The sequence below is a fragment of the Clarias gariepinus genome, chromosome 12 (genome assembly GCF_024256425.1).
Source record: "Clarias gariepinus isolate MV-2021 ecotype Netherlands chromosome 12, CGAR_prim_01v2, whole genome shotgun sequence".
NCBI lineage: Eukaryota > Metazoa > Chordata > Actinopteri > Siluriformes > Clariidae > Clarias > Clarias gariepinus.
In genome coordinates, this window is record NC_071111.1 from 22,406,838 (window position 1) to 22,427,730 (window position 20,893).

The 20,893-nt window shown below is 40.6% G+C and overlaps 1 protein-coding gene across 2 annotated transcripts in view; it reads right to left on the reverse strand.

The window, feature by feature from the left end:
- The window catches only part of rerg (RAS-like, estrogen-regulated, growth inhibitor), a 50,575-nt gene that overhangs the window by 15,302 nt on the left and 14,380 nt on the right, over positions 1-20,893 (reverse strand). The gene's annotated exons all lie outside the window — the stretch shown is intronic.

Here is a 20,893-nt window from a genome sequence, read left to right on the forward strand (position 1 = left end):
ATCTGTTCAATATTTCGCTTTTATGCTAATATTTATGCATCAATATTGGGGCAATGGTGGCTCAGGTGGTTGAGGCTCTGGGTTGCTCATTGGAGGGTAAGAGGTTCAAGCCCTACCACTGTTCGGTCACCACTGTTGGGTCCTGTGCCCAGCCTCTTAACTTCATGCATGTATGGCCGGTCCCAAGCCCAGTTTGGAAATAGAAGGGTTACGACAGGAAAAATCCCAGGAAGAAACTGTCATCACTTTCATTGTGTCAAGCCAACTCTGCTTAGAATGGAAGGTCGGCGGTTCGATCCCCAGCCCCACCAAGTTGCCACTGTTGGGCCCTTGAGCAAGGCCCTCAACCCTGTCTGCTCCAGGGGCGCCGTATCATGGCTGACCCTGTGCTTTGACCCCAGTTACGCTGGGATACGCGAAGAAAGAATTTCACTGTGCTGTAATGTATATGTGACAAATAAAGGCTTATAAAAACTTATAAAATGTGTTTTCATTGACTCAACCGTAGCTGCATCAGTGACATCAGAGTCAAAAAAACTAAACTATAAAGGCAACCAATATATTAATATGACAATTGCTAAGCCTTTGATTCTGTATTCCTAGCCAGAATCACAGCATCTCCTATTACTGCAAGAAGCACACTGCAGAACCCCCTAATCCCCAACTGCATAGCCAATATTCTGCTGTACATGCAAACCGCTTCGGATTGAAGCATTCGCTAAATGACTGAATCAATCTTTTTATAATAGATTAGAGCTCTTGGGCCACTGAACTGCCCATTTTATAAAGAGGATGCAGGATGTTCCACTGCTAGCCTCATGCCCCCTCTGCCCCTGAGGGAAGTAATTACCTTCAGCCTTTCTTTTTAAACGCAGCTCTGTTCTAATTGTGTTAGGTCTGCTAATCGACAAAGCCGGTGCAATTAAGAGGCGCACACAACGCAGCGTGTGGAGTGGAGTTTACGATGCTGATTGCACAGGTCCGCTGAATTAGGGTCATGACACTCTGCTGCGCATTAGCGCTGAAAATCACCGCGTTTAGAAAATGAGAAAAAGGATCCGTCAGTTATTTAGACACAATTATTACCAGTTATAAATCATGCATTACTAATGAACTTGAAACGCATGCGATTAATTAACATTACAAGACACCAAACAAGAAGTGTTCGAATTACACAAAATGAAGAAAATTATTTCATAATCTTAGACGTCATGGCAGTAGAGCAAACATGAGCAACCAGCATCGGAAGACAAAAGAAACAAAAATAATGCCAGAATTGATTAAGAACTGTCTATGTCCCAGTCTGTGGGTCATCAGCTTGAGAAAACGCATTCAGGAATTTAAGGCTGTCTTTTGCATTAAAAGGCAAATCTGTAAATAATCTGCTGTAGCAAGGACAAAACCTGGAAAAGAGGTCATATAGTCTGACAGCTCAACTTTCACTACATTTCCTACATCTGGATGGATTTATGTCTGGAGTGAGCCAATGATGCGGTCATCCCACATTGTCTGCAGCCAGCAGTATGGGTTACCATAAAGGTATGGCCAGCCATCTTGTGGAAATCAATAGATCCAACGATTGCTTTGCATGAGTTGTAAAACATCCAAAGAAATCATATACATATCACCAAGGCCAGGGGGACCCTATAATGCAGACACATTTTCCTCATTATGTTCCTATGTACCAGAATCATAACATACTCATACATACAGTTACAATTATTCAAGAGTACTTTAAATGGAGTCTTCTTTCACTTCACCAATTATTAGATCTAAACAATTTTAAACTTGTGACATGTGACCTGAATCCCAGGAACACTATGGCTATCTTTGGAGACGTACTCGGAATGGAATGGCAATGCATTCTCATCTAAGGTAATTAAGAGGACATTGGCATTAAAGAAGAGAACACGAGGAAATCCATGTGGACTTGGGAAAAACTCAATATAGAAGTATGAGACATCAAGTCTCCCTGCTGGACCAATGCGTTGCCTACTCATTATCAGGTCATCATCATTGTCGTCATCGTCTATACCACTTAATCTTGTATACAGGGTCGTGCGGGGGCCTGGAGCCCATCCCGGGAGATGTAGGGCACAAGGTGGGGGTACTGTACGCGACAGGACACCTAGACTGGGTGCCAATCCACTGCAGGGCACACACACATATACATACACTCAAATACTTATTTACAAACTACAGGCAATTTGGAAACACCACTTTTCCTAATCTGCATGTCTTTGGACTATAGGAGGAAACCAGAGTACCCAGAGGAAACCAAGCACGGGGAGAACACGCAAAGTCCATGCACACAGACGCGGGAATCGCCGCCCATTATCAGGTCCTTAAACATTAATATATTGTTAAGGACATTTACATTTACAGTACGTTTTCTATTCAGGTTAGTCCAGGAGAAAAAGGTAGGTATTGCGTTTTCGTTTGTCAGTGACTCAGCTGTTTAGACAGCCTGGGGGAGTCCACTCCACCACCTGAGTGCTAGAAAAGAAAAGAGTCTTGTCTCACATCCACCTGTCTCACATCTGCTTTTCTTGTACCTTGGGAAATGCTTCCATGCATTCAAGCCAAGCCATGCCAGAGTCTTAAGGTGTAGAGCAGAAAGTGATAAGTGCCGTATGGTAGACAGGAACTGATCTGTTTTTGTCTTTGTAGACAATCATTGGTGTTAAATCTGATAGGGACAGTGTAGGGGAAAGAAGCAAAGGGAGGTTGAAAACAATTCATGCTGCTGCATTCTGGATCAGCTGTAAAGGTCAGTCAGCACCCAGGGGGGATCATACAAAAATTAATTGCTGTAGTCCAGGCCCGCAATAACGAGAGACTCGAGATGCATCTGAGTGGCTTTTCTGATCCTCCTGATGTTATAAAACACCTGCATGCGTTAGGCTAGTGATGTGGGGTGAGAAAGATAGTTGAGTACAGCGTCATGTTCAAGGAACCAGTCTGAGATTATTTTAGCTTTGTGACAGGGAGTGTTATCCTGTGGTCATAAAGAGGGCATAAATAATACTCAGGTACTGTAGGCCGTTGCATTTAGGGTAGTTGTGGCTCAAAGGGCGCCAGGGGCGCTGTAAGCTGGCTGACCCCGCGCTCTCATTCCAGTTTCCTAATTGGGATATTGGAAAAAAATAGTCTTGCTGTGCTGTAAAGTACAAGTGACAAATAATTGCATATTATTATTATTAAACAATGCTCAATTGGTGCCAAAAAATGTCCTCCCCCATGGTGATTACACCACCACCAGCAGCCTGAGCCATTGATAAACTGTAAGGCAGGAAGATCCATGCTTTTATATTGTTTACACCAAATTCTGTGTCACAGCAGAAATCGAGACTCATCAGACCTGGCAATTTTTTTTCCAATCTTCTATTGTCCAATTTTGGTGAGCCCATCCGAACCATTTCCTGAGAGGTGTGGTACCTGGTGTGGTCTCCTGCTGCTGTAGCACATCTACTTCAAGATGTGTTCAGAGATGCTCTTCAGCACACCTCGGTTGTTACGAGATGATGTTTGGGTTAGTGTTGCTTTACGATTAGATTGAACCAGTCTGGCTATTTTCTCCTGATGTCTGGAATCAACATGGCACTTTCACCCAGAGAACTGACACTCACTGGATAATTCTCTATAGACCCTGGAGATGATTGTGCATGGAAATCCCAGTAGGTCAGCGGAGATATAGTCAGACCAGCCCATCTTGCACCAACAACCATGCCAAGTCACTTACATCACCTTTTGTGCCCATTCTGATGCTCCGTTTGAACTTCAGACCATGTGTATCATCAGCTAATATTGTTGCGGAAAACTGAGAAGGCTTGGTATAGAGCTGTCCTTCTTATTCTACTCTGATCGAAACCTCTCATCCAACCATTTTCTTTTTGTGTTGCATAGATATAAAAAATACACAACTCTAGCTTGTGCCCCTGGCTGTATTTTTTTTTTTTATGAAATCATTTCAATTACTAGTGAACCCTGCAGCAAACAAATTTCTGAGTGTTTCAAATGACTCATGCTGTGCAATTTCCTGAAACAGAATGGCATAATTATATGTGACACTCCTGCAGCATCGGTGCCTGTATTTATGATTGGAAAAAAAAAATAATGAAAAATGTAAAAAACTGAAGGTAAACAAGCGATCTGTTCTGTCAGAGTGATAACCCAGTACCCACAAGGTTGGGAAATCGCATAGAGTTTCCATTATAACTCTCCATCATTCTCATCCTGTATAAACATCAAGAGTAAAATGATTTAATAAAGTCATGCCACAGTTTGTTTTTGGAAAGAAATACGACTCCGCTGCAAATAAAGCCCTAATGTTATCGTCTTCCAACCACGGCGATTTGATTATAGCGCTATATTTTGGTAGTGGAGCGAACAGTCAGTTGTTGCCCTTTCTATCACTGCAGAATGTGTGTGTGTGTGAAGCACATGGATGCAAGATAACCAAAGTCACAAACCATTTCCCCTGAAATGAGCCGTAAACAGATTTGCACCGGTAAGTTTCCAGGCTGCTTCCTCTCTAGGGAGAGGTCAGAAGCCTCTGTTCAGACCTCCAGTGTCCCGTAAAAGCCTTCCCAGAATGTCCGCGGCACACGCGCTGCTGTGCACGTCCATACTCTCCAGATGACAGCTTTCTCTATCTGGCATTATATAAACAACTGGACATCAGTAGAGCTGTTCGTGTAAGCGCTGCGGAAGAGAGGACCAGGATGTCACGACTGCTAATTTTGAAGAAATTCATGGGTTGAAACAACAGTATGAAGTTACTCTTTCCATTTGAATAGTGCTTGTATTGTAAGATGAGACAGGATTGCATCAGAAGTTGCCATGAGCAACATAATGAGCATTTTTGGTTACAGACAATGCTTTACTACAGTTATTATGGTCCATCAAATTATTTTACAAATACCCAAGCTCAGGTGCACTTGATAATGTGAAGGCTCATTATTAGATTGTTAACAGTACAGTAATATAATAATTATAACTGTGTATCCAGGCGGCACAGTGAAGTAGTTGTTAGCACCGTGGCCCTGCAACTCCATCGTCGAGGGTTCGATTCTTCCCGTGCTCGTGGTGTTCCTCTGGGTACTCGGGTCTCTTCCACAGTCCAAAGACATGCAGATTGGGTTAACTGGCATTCTCAAATTCACTTATTCATTGTCATGGGTGGTGGGGGCTTGGAGCCTATCCCAGAAGACTTAGGGCATGAGGCTGGGTACACCCTGGACAGGGTGCCAATCCATCGCATCACTCATTCACACACTATGGGCTATCCGGAAATGCCAATTAGACTTTGGAGGAAACCGGAGTACTGCGAGGAAACCCATCAAACTCTTTTTTTTGGGATAGGCTCCAGGAGCCCATGATCCTGTACAGGATAAGCGATATAGAAGATAAATGATGAATTATGTATCCAGAGCTACTTACAAAAGTGCTTTGTACTGTGTTTTAAACGCAAATCCTCATCCTAGTTCTGGGAAAAGTTCTATCTTTATTCCGGTTTTTGCTAAAGAGGTAGGTCTTTGGCGTTCATTTGAAGACAGTCGGTGACTCAGCTGTTCAGGCACCTGGGGGACTTCATTCCACACCTGGGGGCTGGGACAGAGAAGAGTTTTGTCTTACCTTTTTTTTTACCTTGGGACATGGTGGGTCAAGTCGAGCCACGCTAGAGTCTCCAGGGACTGTGTTGTTTAGCAGGGTGTGATAAGGTGTGCCTTAAGGTAGGCAGGCGCGGGTCTGTTGTTCGCTTTGTAGACAAGCATCTGTGTTTTAAACGTGACGTGGCCGGTTACAGTAAACCAGTGGAGAGAAGACAGTAATGGGGTGGTGTGGGTAATACTGCACCCTTCAAGTAATCCTTTAGCAGTTTCTATGCTATGACTAAGCTACGTTTATGACTATGCAGTGTTTATTGTATATACTGTATTACTCATCGTTATGGGCCGGGGATTACGACCCAACATCATTGTGCATATGACCCGTTTGATAGCAAAATGAGATATCTCGTTTTTTATTTTTATTCATTTTGAGAGGAAAAAAAAGCAAGACTTGGAAACGTCTAGTCAAAAACAACACCTTTTTATTTACTGCTTTATGTCAAAGATCATGAGAAATATTAAAAACATATAAAAACTTCAGCGTACAGTCTTATCAGCCCCCTAATCTACCAGGATCAGGTTCACTTCTGCTTTTGCAAACAGCGCCTTATCATAGCACAGGGATGCTCCGTATACGCCTCAATCAGGCTTCAATCAACTGCATGTACATCTGTGGGCCCATAAGGTCATAATGGAGTTAAGAAATCCTGATTGAAGAACAGAGCGTACAGTCGCAGCCGTAACCAGGTGAACCAAATGAGATAGCTTCCCGCACACAATCCCTGTGTCTCATGTCTCTTGTACACGATGCGTCTCCTAAGACTTGTAGCATTATCTCTCTGCATAATTGTCCTTTGTAGATATTGAACTGCATTATGGCTCACAAATGCAGCAGTGCTACTGATACAGTAGGTTATAACCTTCTACAATAAGAGTATATAGTATTTTTTTCCCTTTTTTTTCAAGAGACACCCATGTATGCCCATGGACAATATTTTGCTTATTTGTTTCAATGTTTGCCATATTGTGTGTTCTGTGTTGACTTTCAAAGTGCTTATTTGAGTTGCATTAGATGTCCTGTCAACTCAAACCAGGCTGGTCATTCTCCACCAACGATATAATTGAGCATGGAGATCTGAAGCTCACCAGATGTTCTTTTTTCACGACTGTTATGCGAAAGTCTCTTTTCGCCACTGCTGTCCATTAATAATTAGCAATTCACTAAACATCATGGACTAAATCTTATTTATAGGGCAAAATATGGATCCTGTTCTGCTTGTCCACTTTGGAGACTCTGCTAGTAAATCAGCTAATGCGTTTTTTTAGTCGCTGTTATTAAGCTCATGCATATGGGTTTATGCTGCACATGCAAATCGTTAATCATAACCCTTAGGTTAATCACACTTCCTGAGTTTAGTGTTAATCCTGTGCTGTGTAAGGGCACTTGGAGAATTGGATAGGCTCTTACCCGAAATCTTTTTTTTTTTTTTTGGGGTTTAAATCCTTGTAATGATGTGCCTTCTACTGTTCCTCCATCCTGTTTATGGCCCAGATCTTTACAAACAGAGGAACAATGAGGGAAAGAATACGGTCCATTCAGATGAGGTCCCACTTGGCACCTTAAGTAGGCTGCTGACCGGGTACAGTTTCAGACTTTTCTAAAGGTGTAAAGGACACAGCTTAGAAATGTCATGGAGGGAAGATGAATGGGCTTTTCATCAAACATCATCAAACCACACATCACGAGAACACAAACCTATTTCGGTTCTAATATGAGAAATGAATCGTTCTAATAATATGGCAAATATAAGGTTAAACATAATAGGCATGAATGTCACATGTAAATGCTTTGAATTTCTCTAAAGTCATTTTCCAAGTCCTTATTGTGTTTTATCAATGAACAGCGGTGACCATAAACAGAGCTTCATATATTACTGCGGAGCTCAATGTGTGTTCCAAAGCAGCCCTCACTCGTCAAGGCATAGACTGCATTAAAAGATCATGGCTTAAAGGACTGCACATCCTTAAAGTTCTGTACGTTGCAAGGTGAGGTCTCCATGTATGAGAGTTGTTTATTCAGCACATCTGGGGAATTTATTTATTTATTTATTTTAAATGTAGAGTTAACACCCTGAAAAGTTCCTCACGCTCTTTTAGAAAGTTCCTGAACAACACTTGCAGTGTGGCAAGGTGCATTATCACAGCTACTGTATTAAGGGATACCTTTGCCATGAAGGAGAGTACTTGGTGGGCAACAATGCTTAGGTACGTGGTACATGTCAGTGCATCGTCCACATGAACAGTTAATCACAGTTAATCATAGTCATAGTCTGTGATTAATCACGATTAAGCACAAATTATAACAAATGTTAATTGAAGTGTCTCAAATGGGACTGGCACTGCATGCAGGGGCTGGGTAGTATGGGGTGTGGCAACCCCACCGGTGGCAGGGCTCGACCCAGGGTCCTCAGATCTGAAAATCAGCCACCTACAGTAATAAAGCCCTAGGTGCGTCAACGCCCACTCCCATTTAATGTCCTCTTGTAAAAAAATGGTTCCCCTTAAAGGTAGCTTTGGTTTTATCAGAACTTCCACGTAGAAGCTTTTTATAAAGAAACTTCCTGTTTTCTATATACTTGCTGTATGTCCTCAGTCACCATATTATCCGAGTTAAGCGTGCCATTATCACACACAGCCGGGTAACTGGACTGTGATTATGGGAAGCCATTGGGATTATATTTGGTCATAAAATTTATTTGTGATATTCTATAAGTTAGATATGCTAGATTAGTTGTGCAGATTTCCTATTTTTCACTGACGTACTGTAACATCATAACACCATTTTATGAAAGATGCTCTTTACCTCCTTTCTAAACAAACCGATCATATCAGCCGTGAAAAACAATGCCACGCTGTCGCCAACTTACAGATAAGCAGGGCAGTTTATTTACCTACATCATGTGGCTTGTAGTGCTTCTGTACTCTTTACTCTTTTAGCAAAACTTATGCAATTATGCATTTATTCAGTTGATCATGTGGTCGGTGTGCAATGCATAAATAGAAATAGGAATACATTTTTACTTTGCTGTGAGAATGCAATGCAAAAAATGTGATCTTAAAGTTGTTGTTACCAGCAAGTGTGGTTTGAGGATTGCCTGAGATTCTCACAAACAACAGTCTCTAGAGTTTAGACATAATACTGTGAGGGGAAGACATCCAGTAAGCAGCGGTTTCTGCAGATGAAAATCTTTTTGTCAAAGGAGAATAGCCAAAGCGGTTTGTGCTGAAAGGAAGCATACAGTAAGTATGTAAAGTAAATAAACACTCTTTACAACCATGGTAAATAGAAAAGCATCGTTTAATCTCAGGAATCCCCTGATTATCTTTTGACTATTGTCTTTGGATTGTATAAAGCTGCTTTGTCATACTCTACATGTCATCTCGTGTCAACACCTACAGTACCTTTCTTGTGGTTAATTAACCTCCAACATGCTAAAGGTCTTCACAGCTACTGTAAGTAGTCAAGTTTACTGATTCCAGTTAGCTAAAGTGATGCATAGCAGACAGCTAGCAGTTTGGTACCTGCGATGCAGCTGTCACTCAAATCATCCACGCCCCTAATTATGCATTATTTTAAAGTGCCCCTATTATGCATTTTCAAATATGATCTTTCATGCAGTGTGTCATGTAGCTGTATGTAAACATAAACTATCTGCAAAGTTGTGACACCGACGGTGCACGATAAATGAAGTTTTTGTCTATAAAAAAAAAGAGTCGGCTCACATTCGCCTAAACGAGTCGTTAGCAATTCGAATCTTTTTCTGTTACAGATCTACGTTACTAAGTAACATATTTGCATAATGTCCGCCCATGTTCTACGTCGCGAAAACTTGCCCGCTGACTATGCTATCACATCTTACAATTAACATTACCACACTCTTGTTAACCTATGACACTTACCACTGAGAAACGTCCGAATTGTCAGACTCCGGCTCGAATCGATAGGGTAAAACCGACGCCATCTTTTCTATGTATTGACGGGTCTCCGGAGCCGTGGTTCAGTGAGGGTAATGACCGTTTGGTTTGCCGACACACGCTGTAGCAGTAGACCAGTCATAAACCACTGCGCCATCTGACCAATCACAGCAGTGAGGGCTCACGGAAAGGAGGGGTTAGACAGACTGAATCATCGAACTGCTTCACACGAGTTGTTTACGAATTATTTAGAAATGGGGTAAAATGAAATCTATTTTGGGAGAAAACTAAAGTGTTTTTTGACCTTGCATACATGTAAACCTGTTTTAAGAGACTCATAAAGCAATATGAGCGACCTTTAAAATGGTATAATAGGGGCACTTTAAGGCTTTAACTGTTACATAAAAATTCACTCTCTGTAAACTTGTGATGAATTGAAATCTATCTAGACCAACACCAGTTTTTGTACTTTTAACATAGGGGGTCTATGGGGACTAAATCACTTTTGGAGCCAGCTCCTAGTGGTCATCCGAGGAACAGCCTGATTTTTGGGACTTTTTGGGACACTGGACTCGGATGCCCTCGAACTGGATGATGCCCTTTGCTTGAAACGTGTCATTAAAACAAGCCATCATTTTTGTTTATTGTTAATTTTTGGACACCATCCAACATTATTGTTAGACGTCCCATTCAGTAAGAGCTTGTAATTCAACAGATGTTGGCGTTTTATGAATTACACAGCAAAATCAGCCATTGTGTGGGAGAACACGCATTCATATGAAAAGCTCCATCTGACATATAACAGCTAATAATCCATTTATTGTACCAAACCTGAGAGCTTTTGGAGATAAAAACATCTCTGACAATTTTACATAATACCACTGAATATAAACGTGAGGACCAATTAAAAGTGAGCTTTTAAAAGAATAGTGATGAATCATTCCTCTGGAAGGGCAAGAGTCACAGAAAGCTTCGGATTCCAGCTAGAAAAAGGCGCTAAGCCTATAAATAAATAACGAAATAAATACTTTGAAACAGGAAGAGACTGAGGGATGTTTTGCGTCTAACCTGAAGTACATGAGAGTGTGTGTAGGAACAAATGAAGGTCCAGGTGGGCAGGAAGTGTGTGGAGCATGTTGTTGGAGTGGAGTCTATTTAGAAATGCGACACACACACACATACTCATAAAAGGAGCTTCAAGGCCATTCAGTTCTGTTAAATTACAAAAGGGCCTGCGGTGGTGGTTCACAAAACCACAGCATATGGCAGAGTGGCGTCATGTCTTATCTGTAGCATACACTGTCAAAAAAAAAGTGTTCTTCACTTTATTCCTCTAGGGAGACCATGAAACGTTCTTTGCAGAAGCCGACAACAGAGGGATTCCCTGTCAGAGTACAATGTCTTCTAGGAAGCCAAACAACCCTTACAGATGCTACTTACTGTATGATCTCAGTTAGCAAACCAGCTACCTAATACAGTATACTTTTTCACCCTATATTCCCTCTAACTTGGCCCTGTAGCTGTAAACGTTAAAGGAAGCTAACAAAGGATTCTTTCCATCACAAGATGCTTCATCACTGGCCTGTGCATCTTAGAATCTTGGTACTCTTAATCTTGGAAAGCACTAGCTGCACTCTTCCACATACCTGAGATTATAGAGTGCCTAATGTTGCTATAATTAGCAGAGAAAAAAGTATCCCACTCCTCTCAACAATCAACAATACAATACAGGGAGCACGTCTGTAAGTCAGATTTGTTTGTAAGTCGGATTTGTTTGTAAGTCAGGGACTACCTGCATTACTGGTTTGTAGTTCAGTTCTCTTGGTTCAGACCAAAGCATAAAATTATATATTACTTTTGGTTTCGCTAGTCCTGGTTCACTTAGCATTCTCACTGGCATTTCCAAAAGACGCAACAGAAGGCATGTAGATTATATATATGGTGGTGTTTTAACCAGCTTAAAATGCATGAAGAGTTTATACATTTTATATGTTATAAATATTATAATGTTTTTTTTATATTCAAGTAATATTATATTAATTAAAATCAACACAAGCACGGCTCCTTATAATATGTCCCCAATGTGCCTAATGTTTTTATTTTGCAAATAGCTTTTATCCAGACAGCGGCCAGTAGTGACCATCCTCAACACAATAATAAATAAATAAGTGAAATTACTCACTCACTTACTCACTCACTCATCGACTTTATGCTTTATCCTGTATACAGGGTTGTGGAGACCTGGAGCCTATACCAGAAAACTTAGGGTGTACACCCTGGACAGGGTGCCAATTTATCGCAGAGCACACACATACAGTATACACACATTCACACACTATGGGGCAATTTGCGAATTAGCCTAATCTGCATATCTTTGGAATGTGGGAGAAACCGGAGTACTCAGAGGAAACCCACTAAGCACATAGGGAGAATGCAAACTGGCCGGAAATCAAACCGGACCCTGGAAGTGCAAGGTGACAGTGCTAACCACTACTCACCTCCTCACTCATCGTCTATACCGCTTTATTCTGTATTCAGGATCGCGGGGACCTGGAGCCTATCCCAGGAGGCTTAGGGCACACCCTGGACAGGGTGCCAATCCATCACAGGGTGTGCTAACCACTAAGCTAAATTAAATTAAATGAAATTAAAAATGCAAACATTGATCCTTAATTCTGTGATAGACTCTCCGTTTATTAACAAGAGCGCATAAAAACTTACGTTTCATGAATCTGTTCAAATGTTGAACGCTCGTGAACGATTTTCAAGCACTCCTTTGCAAGCACCGCTGGGTTATCACGTGCTCTCGTGTGGTGTCTATAGTGAATGTCCTTTAAGTGATGCTCATTAAGTGTGACATTTAATTTGGCAGTGTTTAAATTATTAATGACATTAGGTTTTTCATTTAATTTTTTTTTTTTTTTTACTCGTCCAGTAAATGGCTAATTATCAGGAAATAATCCCTGTGACGTAGCTAGGAATTTTATTTTAGACTGCCTGCTTCACGTCTGAAACACTAGCCTCCCAGGCACTCCTTTAATAGCCCAAACAAGTGGAAGTGATTTTTTACCACAAGTGACTTGAACACCCCTGTATACGTCATACAGTATTTGTACTTAAAGTAAGTAAAGTACTTTTTAAGGGAGAAGTTTATAACTCTAAATCTACCTTTAACACATATTTCACTTGCATGTTTCCAGTGTGACTCAGTGCTAGCATGTGGGTATTTCCAAACTGGGCCAAACACAGACACTGCCTGTAGGCTGATGACAAGACGTTATTTTTAAAAACAGAATAGACTATGATCGAGTCTAGATCAGATTTGATATCTTAAAGCTCTGGAAAAAAAATTACCAGTAACTGATGTGATCTAAAAGCAGATGTTTGTCTTCATTTCCTTATCACTCGTGCCGTCTTATAGGCGGAGTGAAGTTGCGCAGCAACTAGTAATATACTTTACAGGAGCAAGAACTCGGTCGTTTTCTCCTTCTGTTTTTTTTTTTGCTTGCAAATACACCGATCGCTATCAGTGGAAAGCAAGCAGAAGCCTGTCTTATATCTCGAGGCCACAAAACACTCCTACACCCCTTCCTCTGAATAACCCACTGTAGATCTGATTCTTATCACTTTTGGCCCTTTTTCTTACATTTTCTACAGAAAGCCCAGCTCTCCATACGAAAAAGGTTTTTCATAAAGATTGCACTTATGTAACACGGTATTGCTTTCAGCGAGGTTACTTGCACCAACCCACCCAGACTTTATACCATACAAGAGACGTGACTGGAAAACAGCTGGAATATGCTGAAGAGGGCTGAGAGGGTTTTAGTTCATCAGTATGTCCACAGATCCTTGTGATATCTCCTGCTCTGCTCAGACATTTTCATTTGAAGCAGCCTTAAGGAAGGAAGAACAGGGCAGGAACACACACAAGCACACAGTGGCACTGGAGACTTCATAAAGGGCGCAGATTGCCCCGAGCAGCACGGAAAATGGTTCTGGAAAATCAATTTAAATTTAAAGACGGCTTATGACCTTTCATGGAACATAATACGAGTATTTGATTCTTCCATTTAATAATAGCCATTCGTTCTTTCCTCTTTTTTTTGTCACCATGTGTACGTTGAGCTCCTGAACTGTACTTCCCGCAGCTTTTATATTCACAAAGAGAGAAAAAAGAACTCAGGGAATCTGAGAGCGTGTACGAGTGCCAGCTGTTTTACGAATCTTATCTCCATATCAATAGTGTTCTTGACGTGTTAATTACACTACTTGTGCCTACCAATAGGGACCCTAATGAGTCAGTCATGTGTGTATCCATGTGCATATACTGTACTGTATGAGAGCTGTGTGGATGTCGTTACAGTTCCTTGTGATATGTACGCTAGGCTATGAGCAATATCCTGACAGCGGGAAATAAAATAAAAAACATGCTAAGGGTCACTGAGTAATATAGACAGAGTGACGGATGTACCAAGCTTTTTGTGCATGTAAAAGCCTAAACGTATAACCGTGTACACAGAAAGTGCAAAAGTGGAGTGCACACTAAGTGCATTAAGTCACAAACTAAGTCAATCCACACATTATTTTTTTTTATTTTCCATAACAGATAGAATAAAATTAGATAAAATACATGGCAAAAATCCCAGTTTACAATTAACACCTGGTCTGTTTACACAAGATAAGTGAAAAATGATCCGCACCTTGATTATAATAAACCTTCTGTTAGCCGCAACCGTCTTTTCCGTTAAAAGCTACTATCTTTCCAGTCACTGCTGTGAAGTGTGTACGAGTTACATCAGTTCTGTTGTAACAGCATGCAAGCAAAAATGGACAACCCCAATTGTGATTTGCATGAAAGTAGAGTAGCGTGCAATGACTCGAATTTGTTTTTGGTGGTCTAAAGGTGTACCCGGTGCTGAAACAACTCACGGAAGAGCAAATAAAAATTCGACTTATACTCTAAGCATGGTGACGGATGGATAAGGTGTACTGAAAAGAACAGAGATTATGTTGAAAATCTATGTATTGGTCTTTTCTAAAAAAAAACAACAACAATTTTTTAAAAATAATTTTGAGCAGAATTAAATTCTACAGCCAAATTATTGAAGTAAGGCAGGAAAAGATTTAACATGATCTGTGAGGAGCTGTAAAAAACTGTTATTGAATATCTTTAGCCTAGACTAGCTGCGCCCGCGACTTCATTTGCGCGGAATTTTATTTGCACACTCATAAGCATGCTTTTAAAAATGTATGGTGCCATCTGTTGAATTTTTCGAATGAACTAAAATGAAGGCGTGAGATCGCTTTTATTAAGCAGATTTCAATTGCACACTCATAAGCATGTTTTTAAAAATGTACAGCGCCATCTGTTGAATTTTGGGATGAACTAATGATTTTCAACGTCGATTTTTTTTTATTTTTTTTTTTTTATGACATAAGGCCACTTTCCATTGATATTTCAAAGTAGCATTTTTTCTCTCCCCGTGGTCCGACTGCGATGAAACAAAGCCTATGTGTTACCTCAAGCTCGGTCAAATACACCTATGAAAACCCCATTAAAATTCGTTTAGTAATTTTTACGTGATGCGTGCACAAACAGACAGACAAACAGACAGACAAAAATTCCAAAATCCATCTGGATGTATTCTATTACTCACCCAACGTACCCCAAAATTATTTTGCGCAAATATCTTAAATGTACAGAAATGTACGCCAACTCTACAGTTTTATTATAGGTATAGATTAAAGTTTTGAAGTTAAAGATAAGTGAATTCAAAGCTGCAACATTATATCCTAATCATTTTTAAACCGAATGTTTTAAAGATTTAAAATCATGAGAATCTATACATGTTGATGCAACAGCACTTTGACTTTATTTCATTCTTTTATTGGACTTTAAACAAGTGATGAATTGTGCATAGTCTGCACATGTGCCTTCTTCTGATCTGCATCCCTTTGGCAGTTCTCATTGGTTAGAATCCAGCTATAAGAATGATAGACTAGCCCTTAATGTCCTGTGTTTAAGGCTCTTGATTAATTAAGACAATTAAAAAAATGCCGAAATGGGTCATATAATTTGTTGAAAGTAAGTCAGTTGTCTCAGAATTTGTCCCAGGCTTATGGGGAATCCTCCTGATGAGTGGTGCTATTGCCCAGATCACACCTCGGGCAGCTTTGCGTGGTTTTAATCCACTGCCTTTTTATTAGACACATGACTACTGTTAATAAGAATCGTTGAGAATCAGCCAGTAAAACAATGAAACCCTGAAACAAAGAAAGCCAGTGTGCTGCAAACTCCTGCAGTTAATTTAAAAATGATAAAACCCTTAAAGGCATGATGGCAGCTCGATGTCCTGTGTTCAGTGCAACATCTGTGTTGTGTCAGTTAGCAATGCATATGATCACACCATATAATTCACCAAGGAATCAGAATGGCTTCCAATCCTTATCTAGCATTTCAAGCCAGTCCTACTTTCAAATCAGTTTTAATACTGACATTCTGAACGATATGATCTGATAAAGCCAATCATGGACTATCTGCGGATTGACGATATTGAGCTACGCTACAAAAGTATGTGAACACTCCAAAGATAAAAAGCCTTCCTGAAAGAGAGAAAGACAATGTAAAAGCCAAGAGAAAATAAATCTGAAATGGGATGTTTAACAAAGACAATGGTTCATGTCGACAGACTTCTGGAACATTTGCATATTGCGTACCCATAGAGGAAAAAGCATGGTTACTGTTTTCGGCCACATGACAGCAGTGTGGGGAAAGAGGACAGAGATTTAGTCAAGTTGATTGGAATGCTGTAAATTGTATATTCGTGCCAAAGGCGTATTAAACTCATGTTATCGTATTTAAGAACAAATCCGACTTACGAACACGCTCCTGGAATGGAACTTGTTCGTAATCCGGAGACTACCTGCACTACGTCCTTACTGAGTTTCTACTGCATTCCTCCCAAGGTTCAGCCAATTCTTGTGAATGCAGTGAGTACAGTACGTGGCTCAGTGTCCTGTAGTTAAGCAACTGCTTCATCCTTTTCAAGGTTGTATTGAATTTGTAGCCTATCTAGGGAACACTCTCATGTCTCAAACCAATCTTAGTGCCGGTATTATATTATTGCATTATTACTCTGTTTATTCAGGTCTCGCCGAAGGTTTTGTATGAGAGGTTTAAAAAACAGCATTTGATCAAGGAAATAAATAGGCTTTTATATGCCGGAACATCCACACAAATAATAAAAGCTCCATCAAATTAAACATAGTGAAGAATAAAGTAAGAATTTGGAAGGCGATCTAGAAAAGTGTATAAATCAGTGACTCATGAACAGACAATTACTCAGTCTGGCTTATGAAAAATGGGACGGTGATACGCTCATAATAAGAAACGCACCGAACACCGTTTCTACCAAGACATACTGTACCCATCGGGGCAGAAAAAGGAAAATAGAATTTGTGATTTTTAATTAACTTGCAGTTTGTGAACGATTTCCCAGGGTGAACCGTATATTTCAGAACACAGGGATTACTTTTTACTTCATTATATATTTTAATATTAAGATATTTCACAGTGATTCAATGATTCATTCGTTTAGTTGGGGTTGCCATCTTATGCATCATGGCAATTTTTTTCTAGTTTCTTGGCTTCCACCAAGTGCCGTAAAAAACCACAGTCTTCAGAAGGTTAACATAGGGACGGGGACTTTTAACACCTGTTAGAGTGCTATAGACAAGACAAGAAACCATTCGATGTCCCAGTGAAGTTAAAGTAAAAACCATAAGGTGTAGAACCAATTTCCTTCCTGCAACAGACATAACGCATATCGTAGGCACCCCCCACCCCTCCAGATTGTGGTTTGGCTTTGGGATTCGACCCTATACATCAATTCAATTGCTACAAGACTCAAAAGGATTACATTACAATCTCCTGGTACCCTGCTTCCTCATATCAAGACATACATTTTTAGGTTCGCTGCATCTTATACCTCATTCTGTCTAACTTAGATCTGATGTCCTCCTTAGTCCTCATAATTCACAGAAAAACTAAAGTGGGTCAAACTCATTTTCCTGTTCAAAGTCAATGCTTAGATTTTATAATGCATGCACAATTAAAGCTCGGGTCTTGAGATTATACTCTATATACCACGAACGATTTTTGGAGAATTCGAATTTGGCTTTGAAGCAGGAAGGATAGAGTAACACAAATAACCACTCTTGAGAACCGTGGCGAGTAGAAAAGCATCGCAATCTGAACCCTGAGGCAGACAGGATGTAACAGCACATAGAAATCTGAGGCTATGTGGTCACTGGATCATTGAAACCAGACAGCCAAAGATGCCAACAACAAATCTTCAGCTGTCGGGATTGAGTAAGCCGAACATTAATATTCCATTATTAGTCACATGTACCTTTCAGAACAATGAAACTATTATAATGTTTTGCACATATTCCAGTTAGGAATGTGGGGTCAGAGCACAGGGTCTGCCAGGACACAGTGCCAACCAGAGCAGAGCACTGTTAACAGGATTAACAGTGGCAGTCTGGCAATGCTAGGGCTTGAACCCCTGACCTTCCAACGGGTAAACCAGAGCCTCGACTGTTTGAGCCAGCACTGCAACACCATCTTTACTGAAGATGATTTCTGAAACTACACCATTCTCATCCTGATGTTGGATGTACTGTAAGCATTAACTGAAGCTCTCGTACCCACCGCTTTGCTGCGGCATAACTGGAAAACTGCATCGATATTTATTATTAATAACACCCTGAGAGTTTTTTCACTTATATGCAATAATCAATAATTCATACTTTCACCATGCCAGTGAGTCCGTATAAGGAATAAGCACAGATATAATAGATAACTGAACTTTTTGGCTATTATTCGTACCACATGTTGGGAAATAAAAAAAGCCTTGCAAATGAACAGATAAATCCAGTTTGAATAAATTTGGCTCAGTTTAGAAAATTCCAGGAGGAATATCCGAAACTAATGAATATACATGCGGTGAGATTGGCGCACACAGCGAAAACAGGTTTCATCAGGCCCGCGAACCTAAATCATACTTTGTTAAACTTTCCCCTGCAATGCTTTAAAGTGGAGTGTAAGCAACCAGCAGAGTGAAGCTCCCCAGTAATCATATTAACAGCCCTCTTTCTGCTTCTCTTCTCCCCTCCATCTGCTGCACAGCGCCGCGCTACAGGAGTGTCAGGAAGCATCGCGGCAAATCGGCCAATCTAATCACCAATGTCATTACATTGAGATGTTCGATTTCCTCAGAAAGATATTACCTAGGTACATTGTGTAGAAGGCATAATGGATTCATTTACAAGTGGTTTTAATGTTCCTGCCTTTTTCGCTTGTCTTCGCTCTCATTACTGCGGCTCACTCTCTCAGGTTGGCACATGGCCATTGATGTGGCCTCAAGAGTGCTGTGTTTCGACAGGATGCCATTCTGTCAGGTCCACTGAGTCTATTCACAATCAATAAGTGCCTCACAATGCCATTCGACACCGATCAGCCACAACATTAAAACTATTAACATTAAAACTGCCTTGGTTTTAGGTTCCCCTTGTGCCCTCACTGGGTGCCCTGGGGGCGCACCAGTTTCCTGATACATAACTGATCACTTTGAATCAAAGGTATTCAAAAGTATTGTTAATTGGTGGTGATGTCAGTCTTATGGCTGGTTGGTGTACACATTTACATTTCAGTGTTCAGCACATTAGATGCGCCTGTGCTCTGCATGCGGTTCTCCAAAAAGAAAGGCCAATAAAATTTACTTGGACAAAAGTTTTTTGACGTTATATTACTCATTTACTTATCGTCTATACCACTTTATCCTTTATACAGGGTCGCCGGGGGACTGAAGCCTATCTCAGGAAACTTAGGACACAGAGTGGCAATCTATCGCAGGACACACACTATGAGCAATTTGGGAACAATCTAATCTGCATGTCTTTGGAAAGAAACTAGAGCACCTGGAGAAGACCCACCAAGAACAGAGAGAACATGCAAACTCCATGGACACAGAGATGGGAATCGAACCCGGACCCTGGAGGTGCAAGGCGACAGTACTAACCCACCAGGATCCCGTGCCGCTTGATGTTACTGTACATTACTCACTCACAGTACTTTAGTACTATGTAGACAAAAGGTGAAGGGAAGAAAACATAAAGGTGGTAGACAGTCCCGAGAAACTAACAGTATGAGATTTACTTTATAATTCCATTTAATTCAATTCCATTCTGGTTAAAATATCAGCTAACATCCTAAATAATGTTAAATGAAAAACTAGTGCACTATGTAGGGATTATGTATCCACACACACTAAGTAATGCCCTTGATTAGGGGTTAGAGAGGGATTTGGAATTCAGCCTCGTGTTAGGCGTTAGTTAGCTTTGTATCTGACTTTAGACGTAAATAAACAACACGATTTATGATATCAGACGTGTTTTCTTGCTGAAAGAGCTTCAGGACTGGTTTAGAATATGGGTAGCTGCTCTCTCCTCATTACTACGGACCGTACAGACCAGTGGCGGTTTCTTTAAGACTGCAAAGGAAGCTCAGCTTCCCCTATAATGTCACAAAATGAATGGTCAAATTATGTACTATTGTATTAACATTTTATTGACTAAAAATGCGTTAGAAAACGTTCATCTCAACGTTCATATCAGTTAGATATAGCAGGTCGGCTGACTTGATTTTCTTCTCATACATTCCCGTAGCGTCACAGTGCTTTTTGGAACCCTTTTTTGGATTGACAGCATGTCTCAAGTACACATCAGCGCTACAGAGAATGAAGTTCAGTCCCATTGTCAGGTTATAGTACAAACTTTCGGGTGGCTCCCGCACTTAAATCCAACTAAACAGTACTGAAAAGAAAACAAAACTCAGGCTTTATATCCCAGCTTACATCTCGCATTCGCGTTCAACTTCACACACACCGGACTGCATTACCCACACTGGCCAGCGGCCCACCGGGAAAACTCCCGCTACTCCAGATGGCCAGTCCGCCACTGCTCAGACGGATTTGCAGGTGAAGTGCTACGATGAACTGCCGCACTCTGTATTGTTTGCTGGTGATATAAACCATTTTTGTTTGTACAAATCATTCTTTAAATAATTTTAAAAAACATATTATAGCCTTCTTGACTTTGCTCAGTGTTTCAGCATTGTAAAGTTAGTTCGTTGATATAATTAAAGTAGCTTGTGGAAGGGGAAACTAGCCAGAATTTACGTACAAATAACATAATGAATTTTATGATGAAGTCTAATATGAGCTTCCCCTGTTTCAAAAGCTAGC